We start from the raw sequence: 20,416 nt of genomic DNA, 5'->3' as shown, positions 1-20,416 counted from the left end.
CAGCCAAAAAATCGAAAAACACACAAACATCACCACAATCCAATGCCATCCATGCCCTCCATGATGTTTACATTCAAGAGACCCCACAGAAAGACTCAGTCCATGCACCACTGAGTACACCTGGGCACAAGGCCCCAACAACAGCCAAAAAATCGAAAAACACACAAAAATAACCACAATCCAATGCCATCCATGCCCTCAATCATGTTGAAATTCAAGACACCCCACAGAAAGAGTCGGTCCATGCACCACGGAGTACCCCTGGGCATAATGGATGAAAGCATGGCAGACTGGGTGCAGGCCTATGGCACAACAAAGCACACTCCCTGGCTTCAAAATGGCCCCTAGACCCCCACCCAAATGGCCAGGCCCTGCCTGGACTAGGCCTCAAAATGGCCCCCATCCACATGGACAGGCCCCAACAACAGCCAAAAAATCAAAAAACACACAAAATCACCATAATCTAATGCCATCCATGCCCTCCATGATGTTTACATTAAAGAGACCCCACAGAAAGACTCAGTCCATGCACCACTGAGTACCCCTGGGCAAAAGGCCCCAACTACAGCCAAAAAATCAAAAAACACACAAAAATCACCACAATCCAATGCCATCCATGCCCTCCATGATGTTTACAATAAAGAGACCCCACAGAAAGACTAGGCCCATGCACCACTGAGTACCCCTGGGCAAAAGGCCCCAACAAAAGCCAAAAAATCAAGAAAAAAAAACAAAAATCACCACAATCCAATGCCATCCATGCCCTCCATGATGTTTACATTCAAGAGACCCCACAGAAAGACTCAGTCCATGCACCACTGAGTACCCCTGGGCAAAAGGCCCCAACAACAGCCAAAAAATCGAAAAACACACAAAAATCACCACAATCCAATGCCATCCATGCCCTCAATCATGTTGAAATTCAAGACACCCTACAGAAAGACTCGGTCCATGCACCACTGAGTACCCCTAGGCATAATGGATGAAAGCATGGCAGACTGGGTGCAGGCCTATGGCACAACAAAGCACACTGCCTGGCTTCAAAATGGCCCCTAGACCCCCACCCACATGGCCAGGCCCTGCCTGGACCAGGCCTCAAAATGGCCCCCACCCACATGGACAGGCCCCAACAACAGCCAAATAATCGAAAAGCACACAAAAATCACCACAATCCAATGCCATCCATGCCCTCCATGATGTTTACATTAAAGAGACCCCACAGAAAGACTAGGCCCATGCACCACTGTGTACCCCTGGGCAAAAGGCCCCAACAACAGCCAAAAAATCGAAAAACACACAAAAATCACTACAATCCAATGCCATCCATACCCTCCATGATGTTTACATTAAAGAGACCCCACAGAAAGACTAGGCCCATGCACCACTGTGTACCCCTGGGCAAAAGGCCCCAACAACAGCCGAAAAACAAAAACACACAAAAATCACCCCAATCCAATGCCATCCATGCCCCCAAACAAAGAACATCAACTTACTTGTGAAATTTCTAATCCAAAAGTGATCCAAAGAAAGTCAAAAAGGCCTCAAATCCAAATATCCAGCAGCATCCACAAAAAGTAATCCTTTCAGGTCAAGATTCAAATCAAAGTGACCAGGACATGAACAAAGCACTGGGAGGAGTCTGCTGGACAGGAACAGGAAGTTGGAGATTGTGGGGCACTTCCTTCCTGACCACCCCCCGCCCCAAAATGGACTCCTTGCAAAAAAAAGTGCAGGCAAATGTCAACCTGAGGAGTTATTCTGATAAAAATCATCATTTTCAGAAGGTTTATGCTGCCTGCTGGTGGATTTCTTGTGCAGAATTGCAAATTTTGCAATTTTGCGAGTGCGAGATTGTTGCTGCCCGCCACATCTACGAGTTCGCAATTGTTTACTCCCGCGATACGTGATCACAAGCCTATATGACGTACTCGCAATGACAAACTCTCGCTGTGCAAGGTGGCGAGCCGCGATAACATAATCGCGGTCGACAAACTCTCGCGGGATCACGCAGCAAGATCCAAAATGGCGCAGCACACGCAAACATGGAGAAAAACAACTCTTCAAACGCTGAATGACGGTAAGTTAACGCCGCGCGCCGCAATATTGTATTTGTCAAGCGTGACCAAGCAAAAAAATCCGCTGCGCGCGAATTTGCGAATTGTCGGCAAATTCGCGGATTGCGAATTTGCTGAAAATCCGCAAATTCTGCAAGCGGAACGGATTTTACGCTCATACTTACTCTGGGACTGTCAAATTGAAAACACACCACATTTAAAATTTACTAACCCATAAGAAACATCCTCTCCAGACTTAATCAATTTGTACATAATAATCAACTGGAACTGATTCATTACCGTCATCTAGCCACATCTTCTCATACCAGCTTGATGGGGTGAACAAGATTGGCTCTCAACGCAAGCCTGTATCTATTATTGGAGCGCACTTCCTGGTGATCGTGTCATCGATCTATAAAAACAGTACCATATAGATTTATAAGCAATACGTGGTGGTAGGTTAAAAAAGGGAATTCTCCAAAACCACTGGTCGTTGCAGCCTTACTTCAACACAAAAGAGAGGCGCATAAACTGCAAAGAACAATACCATATGAATTCATAGAAAGTTCATGATAACAGCCTACAGCAGACTGTATGAAGGATGCATATTGCATGTTCCGGTGTTCATAATGCCCCTGCTTCAGCACATGGGAACGCACGCACACCAATGGTTAATTCGCAACTAACAACACAGTCCATATCTCTTTTTAAGACCGTGACGTACTTATACAACTCTTTACGAGACCCCCCTTGGTGACAGGAATGCTCTATGAAGTCATAGATGCTGCACAACTGTTCAAACCTTCATTTCTACTATTGTTGCCCACACATTGCGCCCACAAACCGTGATTTGCCAGGCGCGATGGCGGTCAGCGTCCGCAATTGGATCTCTGTCTATCCAGCACACCAATAGCGTGCTGCTCAACTTTGGCTTCAGAAATCCGATCGTGCCCTGCGCGCACTTTTCAAAACCAGCCGCCCCACTCCTCACCGTATGGGGGTTCTGAACTTGCTGTCTCTCATCCCAGGAACAACGTGGGATCCCGCGTCTTCCGTATTTCAATGGAAACCACGCGTGAACCGGTCGCGGGCACGTGATCAGAGTCAGTCACGTGACTACCAAACCGGCTTCAAACGCCATGATTGAATGGGTAGCTCACGCTTCCAATGGGCTCAGTTCTTCGTGCCCACCAAAGGCCGAAACTCGGTCCTCTGGTCACTAACCACGTAGTTATACACCCAAAGGGCATAGTGTTCCCAATTTTTTACTCTATGCCTGTAGCCATTAATACATTTATTCAAAGATCGTCAGTCTCTTTAGACACATATGCTGAGCATACTACCAGAATGATCTCATAATCCAGCCTGGCCTTTCAATAGCAAAGGAAGAAACCTCTGTATGCTCCCTCATGAAGAAATGTAACACTGTGATTCTGGCATCCGGAGGAGAATGGTTTCTGAAACACTTCAGTAATTGTAACACAACCAATGTTGTGTATCGACTATTGTGCGAGTGCGGTCTCCTATACATTGGGTTAACCTCACGCAAAATAAAAGTTAGAGTACAAGAACACCTCAGCACTATCAGGGCAGGGAAACTGACAACTAAACTGGTGCAACATTGTTCAAAAGATAAACATAGCTTCACGTGGACTGTACTTGAAAGAGTGAAGGGCAATCCAAATAACATAGAAGGTGTGTTATTATCTAGAGAAGCACGTTGGATTTTCAGGGAAAAGAGTGATGTACAGGGACTGAACGAAATTATAGAATGGAATAGAGTGACATAAAACCATTTAGTCTCCCCCCCCCCCTTTTTCTGAAATAAAAATAACCCTTTGCAGCTCTGCTCTTTTGTGTCCACTATGTAGTACGCGTGGCATAAACCATATGGAATAGTAATATGATACGAGATTGGTAATGAGGTGTCTTCCTTTGCTATTGAAAGACCAGGCTGGATTATGAGATTGTTCTGGTAGTATGCTCAGCATATGTGTCTAAAGAGACGGACATATTCTGACAATCTTTGAATAACTGTATTAATGGCTACAGGCATAGAGTAAAAAATTGGGAATACTATGCCCTTTAGGTGTATAACTACGTGGTTAGTGACCAGGGGACCGAGTTTCGGCCTTTGGTGGGCACGAAGAACTGGGCCCATTGGAAGCGTGAGCTTCTTATTCAATGATGGCATTTGAAGCCGGTTTGGTAGTCACGTGACTGACTCTGATCACGTGCCCGCGACCGGTTCACGCTGGGTTTCCATTGAAATAAGGAAGACGCAGGATCTCGCGTTGTTCCTGGGATGAGAAACAGCAAGTTCAGAACCTCCGTACGGTGAGGAGTGGGGTGGCTGGTTTTGAAAAGTGCGCGCAGGGCACAAACGGATTTCTGAAGCCAAAGTTGAGCAGCACGCTATTGGTGTGCTGGATAGACAGGGATTCAATTGCGGACGGTGGCCGCCATCGCGCCTGCCAAATCACGGTTTGTGGGCGCAATGTGCTGGCAACAATAGCATTCCTGTCACCAAGGGGGGTCTTGTAAAGAGTTGTATCAGTACGTCACAGTCTTAAAAAGAGATATGGACCGTGTTGTTAGTTGCAAATTAACCATTGGTGTGCGTGCGTTACCCTGTGCTGAAGCAGGGGCATTATGAACACCGGAACATGCGATATGCATCCTTCATGCAGTCTGCTGTAGGCTGTTATCATGAACTTTCAATGAATTCATATGGTATTGTTCTTTGCAGTTGATGCTCCTCTCTTTTGTGTTGAAGTAAGGCTGCAATGACCAGTGGTTTTGGAGAAATGCATTTTTTAACCTACCACCATGTATTGCTTATAAATCTATATGGTACTGTTTTTATAGATCGATGACGCGATCGCCCGGAAGTGCGCTCCAATAATAGATACAGGCTTGCGTTGAGAGCCGATCTTGTTCACCCCATCAAGCTGGTATGAGAAGATGTGGCTAGATGAGAGTAATGAATCAGTTCCAGTTGATTATTATGTACAAATTGATTAAGTCTGGAGAGGATGTTACTTATGGGTTACTACATTTTAATTGTGGTGTATTTTCAATTTGACAGTCCCAGAGTTAAGGTGTCCTACATTGGTGCAGTGACCATATGGTGAGCCCTGACGAATCTGCCAGAAGTTGTGAAGGCAGTGAAACATGTTGGCTTGAGGTATTGGTATGCAGATTTAAGCTACCATCCTTTTTAATTCATCAGATCACACCTAAATTAGGAATAAAGGTGTATGATTGGTGTGTCTGTTGATTTTAATCGTTTTGTGTCACGTCAAGGAGTGAATGCCATTGCTCCTTTTTTGCACCTTATTCTTTACACTTTTAGTTGGTTTTCATTTTGGACACTTTTTTTCCTTTATGAACTGAATGACTATCAATGATGAGAAAGGGGTTATAATTTGTTAACATCTGCCATTTGCCCCGAGGGTGTTTCCCCCGTGAGGTGTCATTCTTTTCTTCACACATTTTTTCACAAGATATTGAGTGTGGGTGAATGTACTGCTCCAGGGTTGCAGACATTATACATTGCTCTGTGTGACTGTCTTTTTGAATTACACAAGGAGATTCCCCATTTATATCAGTTGAAAAGTTGGACGTAACACAGATAACACACCCATTTCTATGTGTAGGGGTTGTGGCACTGGATGGTGACTTCGCGCTTTTCCAGTGAAATTAAAAGCAGTGAAAAGAAGTTACTTCATGACAAAAAGCGTCCTGGGTACAGGGTTGTTGTTATTGAAACGTATCTAATTATCGTGTCAATATAAGAGGGAGGAAATCAGATTACATCGTTTTATTTACAACAGAGTGTTGTGCATTTATTGCAATATTATTACAGTGTTATACCTACTATTCAGTATTTCACTTTTATCTAACATCTGTAAAGAGAGGTCATTAGCGGGCTTGAGATCGAAATTTAGGGATGTATCGGCCATACTTATCATCAATTATTGTACAGTACCCATAAGCCTGGCTTAGCCCTTCTTGTGCAGACCATTACGCCTGTGCAGTTTACAGAAAAAATGTACAGTTGGCCTATTAGTAGTAGTAGAAATACTGTTTATTGATTTCTTAAATAAACAATAAAAATGCATCACATAAATACACTCATTATAAAATCTGTAAAAATCCATAAAATACCTTTAAACATGCAATGTTGCATCCAATAGCAATCTTGAACAGCATTGTGCTCCTAAAGTGCATGTACATACAGCAGACTGGGATTCACAAAGTTTTTTCAAATGGCAGTGTATTTGTGAGAAAAAAAACAAAAAATAAGAAATGATCTGAGGTTTTAGGATTAGTCATACATACAGGACAGATTAGTGCAGTATTACAATTCATCCATCTGCTACTGAACACATTTAGCAGTAGGATGTCATATCTAACTTCTAAAAACATGGCCTGGGGTGGGCTCAATTTGGTTTAAAGAAACCTCACCATTCATTTAATCTTTAAAATCCAGAAATCAACCAGTTGCCTCCCCAACAGATGTACCATAACCATTTTCCCTTTATATGGTTCCAATATCTCTTTTTAACACATTTAGGGACTTTTTCTGGACACTCCCAGGCTTTGACCACAATTCAACCAACCCTGGACTCATTGGCCATTTCTTGACATATTTTAGCCATAGTATAATTCCTTAAGTATCAAGGACAATAATCTCACAGAAAGAGAGTAGAGTCAATAGTCCATACTCTAATACAAAAGGCGAGGGGTCAAAATGCAGCCACATGTACAATATTTTTTAGGTCAAGATCCAATCATAGTGGAAATAAAGGCTATTTTCGGGGTAGTGCAATGACAGATCTCATGAAGCTATTTTCTATGCCCTCTTGATTGTTTGCGCCCCATATTTTCGCCCTATACAATGCTGCACCAATACCTTTGGCCCAATGGATTTCAGTTGCTTCTGAAACTGCCCTAACATTTGATGGCCTAACATTTGATGCTTTCAACTTTTTAGCTACAACAATGCATACATGTTGTAGTGTCAACTGACTGTTGGCTAATTGCGGGGACCTAGATAGTGTGTTATAGCACCTGACACCCAGGTAGTCAAATTACTTCACTTGCTCTAGCTGAGTGTTGCCTATTTTGACACTCCCTCTAAAAGAACTGTAGGAGTTAAACCTTAAACTGTATGAAAAGTTTAAAAAATAAATGCTGTTTAATTCTTTCAACCTAAGGTACCTACTGATGTAAGCCTGACCTCCCTTGCCCTGATTGGCTGGTGGAGAGAACTTGTTAAACATGTCGTTTGTTCAATTTACAGCCATCTTTTCCTAAAATATGCTAATTCCCTCTAGTTTTCTATACACAAGAACATATTCCTGGAATGAACCGATCCACATTGGTGTTGCTGTGATTGTCCTGAGTCTGGCAGTGTCAGACGTGTGGGTTTTCAATGAGTTTGGCATAGCCACAGGGAGTAAATTACCTCCTGTAGATTTGGGAGAGAGATACAAAACACCTGAAAGGTAAAATGCTGGTTTTGAGTAAATGTCTTTTGGTCACAGGTCTTACCTGTGTGCCATACAGCCACTGCGCTCAACCATATATTGTAAACATCTACACACTAAATGGTTTAGATCACTACATGCCCCCACCCTGATTCTCTGTGCAACCAACGTGTTTAACGTGACATTTGCTACACTGTTAGGCATCAATAAATTATAATTCCCTTCAGCCTGCTTTTCATAAGTTCTTATATTAGACAAGGCTTAGCACACGTCTGAGTTCCCCTGGGTCTCATGAGTGTACGGCTTTCAAACATGTTTGAGTTTTCTTTTTTTTCTTTTTATTTATTGAAAGTGCAAAAGTCAAAAACAAAGTAAGGAGACATTTTGAACAAGTGCCTCCCCCATGCCCTCCCTCCACCCCCTGACCCGGATGCTAAAAACATATGAATAGGCACGTGGTGATGAGTGACTCAATACAGATATTCTATGTCTAATGTTTCGAGATTCGATAAAATATTGGATAAAGGGAAGAGAAAAAGAAAGGATAAAAGTAGAAATGACAGTGTGTTATAGTTTATACAACTAAATCTTGTTATGGCATAAACAATGTAAATAAGAGAATGTCTAGGTTGCGAGTACCCTGAGATCCCCCCAGCCTAAACTTTCCTGGACATGGGTATTGCCTATATTTCTAGATTCAAGGGGTAAATAAATCCTGCCTAGAATGGAAAGCATGAATTATTACTTATCTGTCTAAGGCCCCTATTGAATCCACCTATCTAAGCCAAGCAGATAAGGGTTGCCAGATAACAAGACCCTTCCTTTTTCCCCAGCAGCCCATTCTGGAAAATATAGTCTTTTCCATACAAGATTTCTTTATTGAAGTTCTTTCTCAGGAATTTCAGCTAACCCCAATGATTGTTTTATTAGGCACGCAAGACAAGATCAGTAGAAAGAACGGAGGTGCACTTATTTTTGTGCCTTTGACCATATTACGTCTCTACATAGCTTCATCTTGGAAGGACCCCAATCCTCCATTATTCTCTCATTGGCTAGCTCAATTGATTTCATCTTTGAGTTTTCAACAGGCTTTATGTGGTCACAGGTGACAAACTAGGTACTGTTCATAAAATTGTTCAGTGTGTCTCCTTCACCCTGACGGATGGCCACCTTCTAGGCATTTTCTCCTTAAAATATGACAACTGCCACCAGTTTTCCTCATGGAAGAATATATCCCCGCCCAGGCTTTACCCACATGTATATTCCTCTGGGTGTCCTGAGTGTACAGGAGTCAGATGTATGTTTTTATTTAAACCTTGTAGCCACTTGGAAATGTTTAAAATATTGTGCGAATCCTCAGGAACAACTATAGTATCTGGGCCTGGGAGAAACTTCCAACTCAGGACAATTCTGAAAACTAGAGAAGTGGAGGAATCCATAGTGATGTGAGGTGTGAATCCCAGAACGCCCAGCAAATGTCAATGTATAGGTAGAAGAAAATTACAATTTCTTCACTTTCTGTAACAGAAAACTCCAGATCTTCAGGCAAATAGTAAAATCTATGTTATTCAATGTTCCTACACTTCTCCTAATAACATTGGTTCCCTATTTGTGTGAGGGACCAACGCTTGTGACAGGAGTAAGCCAAATCCTAAACCACATTTGGACCACCCTGAAGCTACATTGAATCACCGTGGCCACAGTTTTGGCCTCTTCCTGTCTGTCATGTCACGCAAGGCCCACTCACACACGAGATACTATCTATATAACTAGTAGTGTGGGAAAGCTGGGTTTCAGGACATTTGCTGTTCTTCACAAATTTTGGAATGCTCATTCACAGAAGTGTAAGGAAGTTCAGATATTTGGTATTAGGAAGGCATTCTGGATAAGAACAAGTGGTGGCATCCTAACATGCCACAATAGAAACAGTGCAGAAACAGTTAAGTCCTTCCTTTCACAATGCTTCTCATGGAGAAAATTCGTTTTTAAATTGCCCCAGTGTAATGAGCAGCATGTGAATGGATCACAAGTAGGTTGATCTACATATCTATACTGTGAACATGTCTGTCCAGTTGTGCAGGTTATGGGGGTTCCGAGACAATGGGCGATCCTTTTGACAATTATTGCCTGTTGTGTCCCAGAAGAGAGTAGGTAATATTGTGCAGCTCTTTGAATTTTTTGAACCCCCCTATTTAAATGTTTAATCTTAATAGGTACCAGTAAAGCTTTCTTTTGAAGGGTGAAGTAGGTCTATGAACTGAACCATAGAAAAACATGAGTAATATGCTGTAATTCGGAAAGTGAAGTCAGTGCGATAGCTTTATGAACAGATTAGGACTTAATTTAGTGAAATATAAGACTTCATAGTATAATATGGTCATCTTCAAAACATTAATCTATACCAAGGGCAAGTTTTCTTAAATGTTTAGCCAGACAAGATTTTTCTGGGCTTGCGCCTTGTGCAGAAATCAGTTACAATGATTGATAAATAATTCAGTGATCCCCCAATGTTTGTTAGTTTGTTTTAGAGCAGATGCAAACATTTTTACGTCCAGTGCAGTAAATCTTTTACATACTAACTGAATGTACTTGGGAGGTTTTAAAAGCTAGATGCAGATCTGTTGTAGCAAAGTGAAATTGTGTCTTTGTTGCGAGGGAAGTCCTGTTTTCTAGAGCAATCAAAGACACAAAGGCGAGACACACCAGGTCCCCAAAAAAGTCTGCCACTCAGACATCAGTGGATCCAAGCCCACAGTTGCTCTGAGCCTTTAGTAAGTTCCTTTAGCAGTCGTTCGGCTGGGATGTGTTTCCAAAGAAGTTAATTACCCTGGAATTGATATGTATGAATCAGCATTTGTCAAGAGTGCATGAAGACCCATTCAAGACTCATGCAGCTTTAAAAAGTATTGCAGGGGCCACACTTTAGAAAACAACATCCTAAGCAGTCTGCACAAAAAGTAGAGATTTGCTGCTAGCCTCTTAAAATAATACTGTCAGCCTTCATCCGGTGCACTGTCCATAAAAGGGGTACTCTAACAGGGAATATAGGCTTAGAAATAGAAGGCACTTTAGTTTTTCTTGGCAGGAGTTCTTAGCACAAGGGGGGTGGGTTGTAGGTACTCATGGCAAGAACATGCAGCTGAATCTGAAGGTTCCATTTGCTGAATCTGAGATTTGCCTTTGCACTCTTGGCAGTCTATTACTTCATCCTCATGTGCAGCAAGAGCAGGCTTCCCCAAATTCCTTAATCCTTTCCCTGCCTCTTGAGAAGTATTTCAGCATGTATTCAAACCGGTTAACAGTCTTTACAATGCAAGTGCTTACCACGTATAGACCTTTACGACGCATGTCTTTACGACGCATTGAAGGTAAGTATCGGGACTCAGAGAAAGGAGTGAGCCTTACACATTAGGTGAGATGAGCAGATTTTATTTCAATTCCAAAACGCTATCGCTGGCATTCTTGTTCCTGATGCATTTCGGTCACATTGACCTTTTTCAAAGGAAGCCAGAAGCATCAAGAGGCTGAAAAGCAAACTGTCCCAATTGCTCATTTTTAAATGTTTGTCCCCCGGTGGGTGCCATGATGGGTTAAATAATAAGTAAATAAATAAATAAATAAATATATACTTGCATTACTTATTCTTACCTTAGTTAGACTAATAATGCGTGGTAATGGCATGCAAGGTAAAAGTATATACATGCTAAAATAATGCAGGGTAAAAAATGCGTTAAAAAGGCATGCAATGTTTTTACCTGCATTGTTCCATCATACAACTGTTCATACCCAGGTAAAATCAGCACTCTGCTAGTGCACAGAGCATTGCAAAAGTTAATGATGAACTACTTTCTTGCTTCAAACATCAACTACACTCCAAGAGATGAAGCATTCAATTACAAATCCACTGACTGCTTGTATGCTTAGATACACTATAATATAGAGGAAGGCAACCAGATTCAAGGATATTTTTAATGATTCTTGTTCAGCTACATGCTGATTTAGAATCCTATAAATTCAGCAGGTCCCCTTGGACTTCAGAATCCAAGGAGGTGGGAGGCATCCAATAATACCAACTGTATATTGTGCCAGTTGAAGATCAATGGGGGGCTGTTGCTCTGCAGACTGAGATCATCACAGAATGTGGGTTATGGACAAAGATCTCAGTTTTACGGCAATAAAATTAATACCATTGAGTTGGTTAGTACTGAATATCTGTTATTTGTGAAAAGCATCAAATCCTTGTTTGTGAATGCATCAGTCAGTCAGTAGTAACTTTATTCGATTCAAGAAAGAAGAATCATAAAAGTATACAGTTTTGAACTTACAAATTCACAAATGGTATTTCATTTCCCAGAGTTAAAACACAAAACTCCAGCAGAATATATCAAGAACAGAATACATATAGATATATTCCTATATTTGTCCATAAAAAATGTACATTAAAAATCAATATAAAATCACAGTTATTGCAGATTTCATTCTATAATCTCAGTCACATCCCTCACAAGCTAATATGGAAACATAAAGTGACTGTGCATTATCAAAAGCGTCATTCTCACAAGTTAATAAGCAAATAAAAAGTGCACCGTGCACGATCAGAAAATGGCATCCTGGGGAGGAGCTTCGCGCTCAACCAAGATGGTCGCGTGAGCACCAGGCTTCCGAGACCCTCGCCACCTCCCGCATCTATCCTGAATTTTATCCTGACTACGACGACGGGTTATTGAAGACGCAACCCAGCTGATATAATAGCTGCTTTCAAAAATCGATTTGGACCCCGGGAACCGAAACTACGATACTCAGACCTTTTGTGGCCTGCTTCATGGAACTGCCCGGGGCTCGAGTCACTGTGGTGCCCGGGTGGTAGTTGAATAACAACGGCCTGAGGGGTTTTGCTCAAGACCCTGGAGTTGACTTTCGGTTTCGTTTTTGGTTCTTCTGCCTCTTCCTTTCTCCACTCCGCTTTGGCAGTCCGTGCGCCGGACCCCGTAACTTCACTGTGTGCCGAGTGTCCCTGGTCGAGTGATCTCCTGCCGCAACCCGCACTTGGATATTCCTGCGGGTGGGTCGTGGGGAGTCATTTTTACCAGGTCTCAAAGGCCCCTTCGGGGCGCAATATCTAACATGGTGGGCAAACCCGACAGCGAAAAACGGAAGACAAAAACCACTCACCAAGGGGGTACTATTCAATCGAACATTATGGATCGCTATACCCATCCTAAAGTGTCCCCCGGTGGTGCGAGTAGGTCTCCGGAGGATGTGGGTGACGGGCTCAGTCGCAGTGGATGATTTGACCCTACGCGACGTCATGGGCGCCATTGCTAACATGAAGACCTCCATTGGCCAACAATACGAGGCCTTGGCTTTAAAGCTGGACACCGTGGCAATCGATGTGAACTTGATTAGGGCAGATTTATCAAAAACTAACGAAAAGGTTAAATCCCTAGATTTGAAGACCTCCAGCCTTACGACCGATGTGTCCGATTTGCAGACGGAGGTTCGCAACCTACGATCCTCCAATGATCTCTTTGCTCGCTGGCTGGAGGATTTTGAAAGTCGGGCAAGACGCAATAACGTGCGTATCATTGGGGTCCCTGAAAAATCAGAAGAGTTAACCGCAGATCTCCTTGTGGACGACCTCATCTTAAACCATCTCGCCCCAAAGGCCTGAGCAACTTTTTCGATGTGGAACGTGCACACAGAGTGCAGGGTGGGAAGCCGAAGCTGGGTGCACCTCCACGGCCTATAATTGCCAGAATTTTCAATTTCAGGGATAGAGACGCTATCCTGCAGGCATCACGGGTGGGTGGCCCCACGAAGTTTGAAAACACGATGGTGAGCTTCTACCGTGATTCCACCCAGTTCGTTCAGAAACAAAGGATGGGGTTCCAGGGGGTGAAGCGGCGACTGAGAGACATGGGAATGAAATATGCAATGCTTTTTCCAACTCGGCTACGTTTTGAACACAATGATCGGACATTCTTTTTTGACCGCCCCGAGAGAGTGAGTGACTCGCTTGATACGTTGTCTACACAGCATGATTGTTCGGAACATTCTGGAGGTGCTGAAGGTGGCCCGTTGGAACAAGAATGAGAAGTGGTTACTGGTTTCCGGACAATGTACAGAACTGGCAGCTGTGGTTTGATGACTTTTTGTATTTTTGATACTTTTGGTGTTATACCCAGAGGTGGCGAGGGGGGTGGGACTCTCCCTCCTCCGGGTTTCTTCTCGTAGACTAGTTTAATGTTAGGGTGACAGGCACACTGCAAGTTGGGGTGGCTTTTGAGTCTAACGCAGGGGTGCAGGGTGGAGGGGTGTGTTTCCGGGATTTGTTGGGGGTGGGGATGGTTCGGGTGTGTTTTATTTTGTTTCAAGGCAACGCATTGTTTTCCATCTTGATCTGGGTGTTGTGTTCGCTGTGGGGTGGATTCTGCACTTACTTCTGGGATGGGGTAGGGGGTTGAAGGTATTGTGTTGGAATGTTAACAGGTTGGGAGATAGGATAAAACGAGGAGTAGTGTTGCAGCTATTGAGACGCCTCTCCTCTGACGTAGTTTTCTTGCAAGAGACACATCTGATCGGAAATACATGCCATGCTATGAACCGGCGAGGATATCGTCTACTTGCACACTCTGGATTTACTACTGGATCTAGAGGGGTGGGTATCCTAATTAGGAGTTCCCTCCCCCTGGAATTGGATGACATAATTCTCGATGATAGGGGACGTTATGCTGCCCTCACTGGTAGGTGGGAGGGGAAGACTATCTCATTGCTTTCTGTGTATGTTCCACCTGGTCTGCAGACTACAACCTTTACTGATTTGGGGAGAGTAGTGTTGGGGCTCCCTGAGGGCATTCTGGTGATGGGTGGTGATTTCAATTCTGTCGTTTCCGGTAGGGAGGACCGCAGCCCCCCCAGAGACCTCACGAGATCACTGTCTTGGTTGAGTGGTTTTTTGGATATGCTGGGACTGGTAGACTGTTGGAGGCTGCTGCATCCGGGACAGGCGCAATACACCTTTCACTCTGGTGCCCACGGTAGTCTCTCTGGGTTTGACTATGTCTTGATGCCAGCAGCACAGGCCTCTTCGGTTAAGGAAGTCAGACACCTGGCCAGGGGTATTTCGGATCACTCCCCACTGTGGCTTTTGATGGACATGAAAATGGGTTCTGAGGGTCGAGTGGCTCCGATCAATCTTTGGTATCTCCGTAACCCCAAAACCTGGGCGGAGTTGGTTAAGTCTTTGGATCACTATTTCGCTGAAAATGGGGGGTCTGTGTCCTCTTCTGTTTCGCTGTGGGAGGCCTTCAAGACGGTTATCCGTGGTCAGGCGCTATCGTTAATTACGGGCGCCAAGAAAAGTAAAAATGAGGCGGTAGTCCGCCTGGAGACCGAAATAGCTGAGCTGGAAGCGGATTTGGAGTTGGGTATTACTCAGGATAAAGTGCATGTCCTCAGTCTCAAACAACTTGATTATAGGGCCCTGGTAATGAACGCTGCTAGAGCTTTGAGCAGAGAGCAGCAGGGACGGCTGTATGATGTGGGAGACAAGGCTGGGAAGCTGATTGCCTGGTTGGACGGAAAGTAGAGGGCGAGTCGTGTGGTTCCTGTGATTGAGAGAGCTGATGGAGTGCGTGTGACTGACCCGGTCGAAATTGTGGAGTGTTTCGCTGAACATTTTCAAAATGTATATTCCCCAGTTTCCGACAGACCAGAGGAAGACTCACATCTGCTGTTAAGAGACATTGCGTTGCCTCGACTGTTGGACCCAGATAGGGATCTGATGGACGCAGCATTTTCGGAAAAGCTATGGGACCTAATGGTCTCCCCATCGAGCGTTACAAGCTGCGTCCTGACAAAATGGCGCTGTATCTTCGTGATATGTTCTTGGAATCGCGAGACATCGGTTCCCTTCCCCGTGATCAGCGACTTGCGACCATTGTGGTGATTCATAAGGAGGGGAAGCTGCGGGATCGCTGCGCATCCTATAGGCCTATATCGCTCCTAAATGCAGAGCCCAAGATCCTTGCAAAATTGATGGCGAACCGATTGATAAAGGTGATCGGTGATCTGATCCACCCGGATCAATCTGGTTTCATTCCACACCGCAACACAGCATTGAACTTGCGGCGCCTTCATGGCGTCCTGGTGAAAGCGGCGTCACTGCGTGAACCGGCCTTCTTGGTTTACTTGGATGCTACAATGGCCTTTGATACAGTGGAATGGCCGTACCTCTGGGCTGCTCTAGCAAAGTTTGGTTTCGGTCCTGGTTTCATCGGCTGGGTAAAACTCTTGTATGAGGAACCGCTGGCTCAGATTGTGGTGAATGGTCGGGTCTCTAAGTCCTTTGTCCTGGGGAGGGGCACGCAACAGGGGTGCCTGTTGTCCCCACTTCTTTTCGCCCTCGCTTTGGAACCCCTGGCAGCTTGGCTGCGGTGGGAACCATCGCTTAATGGTATTCAGTGGACCCCTGATTTCGAGGATCGAATATCACTCTATGCAGATGACATCCTACTGTATCTCACATCGCCTCGGAAGTCTTTGATAGTATTGTTCGACGTGTTGAATTCTGGCCTTGTGATTAATTGGACTAAGTCCTGTGTTTATGTACTCTCGGGGGATACACCCCCTTTGCCACGCGTCTGCCCCATACAGGTGACGCAGATGGGATTTAAATATTTGGGGGTCTTTATCTCATTAGACCCCGTTGTCCGATACGAGCGTAATCTGCTTCCTCCGCTCCAGCGGGTAAAATCTGACGTTGCGGCTTGGTGTGGTCTGCCATTGTCCCCTCTCGGGCGTTCAGCTCTTTTCAAAATGATGACTTTACCATGGTTCTTGTACGGGCTTCAGAACACGTTTGATGCCGTTCCGGCGAGTTACTTCCGGGAGGTGGAGAGTCTACAGAGGCGGTTGATATGAGGTGGATGTTCGCGTATCGCCCTAGCCAAACTGACGCTTCCCTGGTATGACGGCGGTATCGCACTTCCGGATATCAAGCGATACTACTGGGCCTCCCAGCTGGGAGCGATTAATCATGCTATGTACAGCCCATCGTTAAACCCTGCATTTGAGGTGGATAAGTGGCAGCTGCCGGGTGGAGATTATAATAGGGCGCTCTACTCCAAATCTGCTGGGGGGGAAACTCTCGGGACCCACTAAGATAGCAGTTCGAGTGTGGCAGTGTGCGAATGCGGCTATGGGGTGGACGGACCGATTGACCCGGGCGACTCCCCTATATGTGTCAGAAAGACTGGGCAGCTTGTGGAGGACGAAAGGCTTTGAGAAATGGGATATGATTGGAATTTGTAAGGTGGGGGATCTCTGGACCAAAGATAGGATTAAGACCTTTGAGGAGTTGAAGACAGAATATAAACTTAGTGACAAGGAGTTCTTCCGCTATGTACAAATCCGTCCTGCATTGAGTTCGGTTCTTCCTGCCGGTGTCGCTATTCCGGAATCATCCCCACTCGAAGATCGAGTGTTAGATGGATACGTTCCAGACAGCACTATCTCTCTGATATACAAGAAATTGATCAACGATCGTACAGACCTGCTTGTACATCTTAGAGAGGTTTGGACCAGTGACGGTCTAGAGTTGGATGATGAGGACTGGCAAGCTACGATATCGTCTCCCAAGGAGGTCGCGATTCTAGCCCGCCTCCGACTCGTGCAACTTAAGATCCTGCATCAAATTTACGTGACTGGCCCTCGCCTGATTCGTATGGGTTATTCTGTGGATGGGTTGTGTAAGCGTGTATGCGGCTTAATTGGTACTTTCCTCCACATAATCTGGGAGTACCCGGAAGTAGTAGTGTTCTGGAATCGAGTGCATGCAGTGATGGAGGAAGTCACGAGTGTTCAGCTGCTGCCTCAAGCCAGGCGTTGTTTGCTGAACGTTTGGGAACCGACTGATTATGATGTGGCGCAGACTCGGTGGGCGACCCTTGGGAATATGATCGTTCAAGAGAGATATAGCACAGTTGTGGGGGTCCCAGAGACCGCCCACTATCTCGGCATGGAAGGAGAATATGGATTGGTGTATGTTTCGTGAGAAAACGGTGTATGTGGCGCGCGGCAGACCGAGGAAGTGGGGTAAAATTTGGGGCCAGTGGAACTCGTATCGGGGCGATGTGTGCACACCTCCCCTCACTGATATTCCGGTTGTGACTCCCTCCCCCTAACCCGACATTCCAAGTGTTATCTAATCCTAGGTATTGTGAATCTGTTCCCCCCTGTTCCCCCCTTTTTTCTGCACTGATGATTTGTATTAAATTGTAATGTGCCATTTTTCCCCCCTTGAACGCGTATCCAGATGTATTGCCTTCTATTGCCTTGTTTGTTTGTGTTTCTCTCTTTATTGTCAATAAAAAGAATTATAAAAAAACCAGCATCCTTACATTGTATAAAAGCTGATTAGCCTCTCACGCTAACCAGCTTAAATTTAGCAAACCACTAGGAGACTTTGGTACATTATAGCTAAAAGCGTTCGAAAACTGAAGTTCCTATAAAATCAAGGTCAGTTATCCCTTACGAGGAACATAAATAAGTGTAAAGTGCACTATATGTTTTCAAAAATTGATCATAACATTACTTAAATGGGTTGGCCTCTCACGCCTTCCCACTCAAGTATGTAAGACCACTGACGGGACTTTAATACATTCTAGCTAATAGCGTTAGTCATCATCAACATTTCTAAGAGTTTCAGTAATTTTCAGAAATAAGATCAAAATCAAAAATATCAGAAGACACAATATCAGTAACGATTCCTGATTAAAATTGCTGATCTAATTAAACTGAGCATAGAACTACATATAACAGCAGTTGAGAATGATCTTAAATTATCTTAAATGCTCAAAACCTCCCTAAAATCACAGGGTCTAATGTCCCTTAGGAGGGGTTTAATAAAGCGATCACGCGGAGCTTTATAAAGGGTACAAAAAAGCACAAAGTGCAATGTGCATTGTTCAGCTTCATTATCACATGGGCAAGGGGGTAGGCTCTCACACCAACCTCCTTGCTTTGGAAAAGCCACTGAAAAGTGCAGTGCATTTAACCAAAATCTAGTTAAGCAAAAACGCCATTGCGTGTGTAGAGTAAAAGATAAATAAAATTGTTGCTGGAGTATAACTGTTTGGTATGGAAGCTGATTTTCATGTTTAGACAAGCCTAATATAGTACGATATGCATTCTTAATCACCATTTTTGTATCTGATTTAATCAGATGTGGGTTATTGTAAAAATCACCAAGACCAATTTTACCAAAGGTTTCCTTTACGTAAAACAGCCAGGGAATTTTCAAGGCATTTTCCAAATTTATGCAATCTTTCAGAGTTTCTTTTGAAAACAGCAGGTCTTCCGAGGACCATATTTTCCTCCATAAAAGAAGTGGGGAAATGTGGATATTGTCACTCACGAGATCTAGGCCTACCTTGGAATGACAGAATATATTTGGAGAACTACTTGGCACTGATAACAGGCGTTTTAAAAACTTGTTCTCCATAATTTGTAATTGTGCACATTTATGGTATCCCCATACCCCTGCACCGTAACAATTGCCACAGGCAAACATTTTGATTTATACAGGGTCTTTAACTCAGCCATTGGTTTTTGACCTAGTTTGCTAGCGAAGCGAAAGAGAGCCTCTATCGATCTGGTGGTTTTTTGTACCTGTGATATTATAAGAGGGTCCCAATTTAGAGATTTGTTAAAAACATTTCCCAAATAACTAAAATTTGAAACTTTTTTGATAACCTTGTTATCTACAACAAATTTACGTGGTTTGGTCTTATTTGGGCCACAGACCATTGTAAAGGATTTTGTGAAGTTTACCTTAAGGTCTAAACCCAACATAAATTCATTAAAAACGTCCAAGCATATTCGCATACTATTTGCAGTCAAAGTCATTAACACAGTGTCGTCTGCATAAGACAATAAGGGTAAGTATTTGCCATTAATTTTAGGAAAGTCCAAACCTTTTTCAATCAAGAATTTTCTAAACCATTTGTGTAAACTAAAAAGAAAAAGGGGACAAGAATACAACCCTGGTGGACACCTTCCGAATGCATTGTCAACAAATATGCTTATTATATGTATATATATATTTTTTGTAAATCGTTTTATTAGTTTCAAAACAAAGAAAGTAATAGACATATCAGGTGCCATACATTCAGACATTATAAGAAGGCGAACAGATGTAGATACAGGATAGATACTAGGCAGTGAAGAAATGGCTGAGACGCCTGCGCCAATGTATGAGAAACAGGATGTGCCGCATACAATATACAATTTACATTAAGCGCAAGCTCTCATAGTCTGCCCACCCATAAAATCAGGATAATAGAAGAAGCATGAGAACCAGATACTGGAATCCCAACAAAGTGAGGATATTCCACCAACTATACTTATAAAAGGAAAATGAAAGAGAGTGTGAAGAAAAAGAAACCATAAAAACAAAAACAAAAACAACTGCGCCTGTCGCCCCAACTAACTAAATACTAAAAGTAGAAAATGGAGCCGGGCATCTTCATACATGCCCCCGGTCTCCGCTCCCCCCGCCAAAGCCAAGAATACCCAGACTAAGGTCTTGAAATCTATTAAGCTGCAAATACGTAGCGCAACAGGGGAAACTCCAAACACCGCCCAACCTCCCGAACGCAAACCCCGTGTCCAGTAATACCCGATGGCAAACTCAATCACACAGACTCAGCCTTGACCCTTCCGATCAAATATGTGTTCTCCTTCCGGACAAACTTTTGTTTCCCAGGATAGTCAATACACAAAAAAGCTGTAGCAAAGTTCAAACCGAGACAAAGCAGAGAGATGAAAGTGTTGAGAACTCCGCTAAGTCCAAAGACTCCCCACACC

The sequence above is a fragment of the Lissotriton vulgaris genome, chromosome 4_1 (assembly GCF_964263255.1).
Source record: "Lissotriton vulgaris chromosome 4_1, aLisVul1.2, whole genome shotgun sequence".
Taxonomy (NCBI): Eukaryota; Metazoa; Chordata; class Amphibia; order Caudata; family Salamandridae; genus Lissotriton; species Lissotriton vulgaris.
This window is presented reverse-complemented; position numbering follows the sequence as displayed.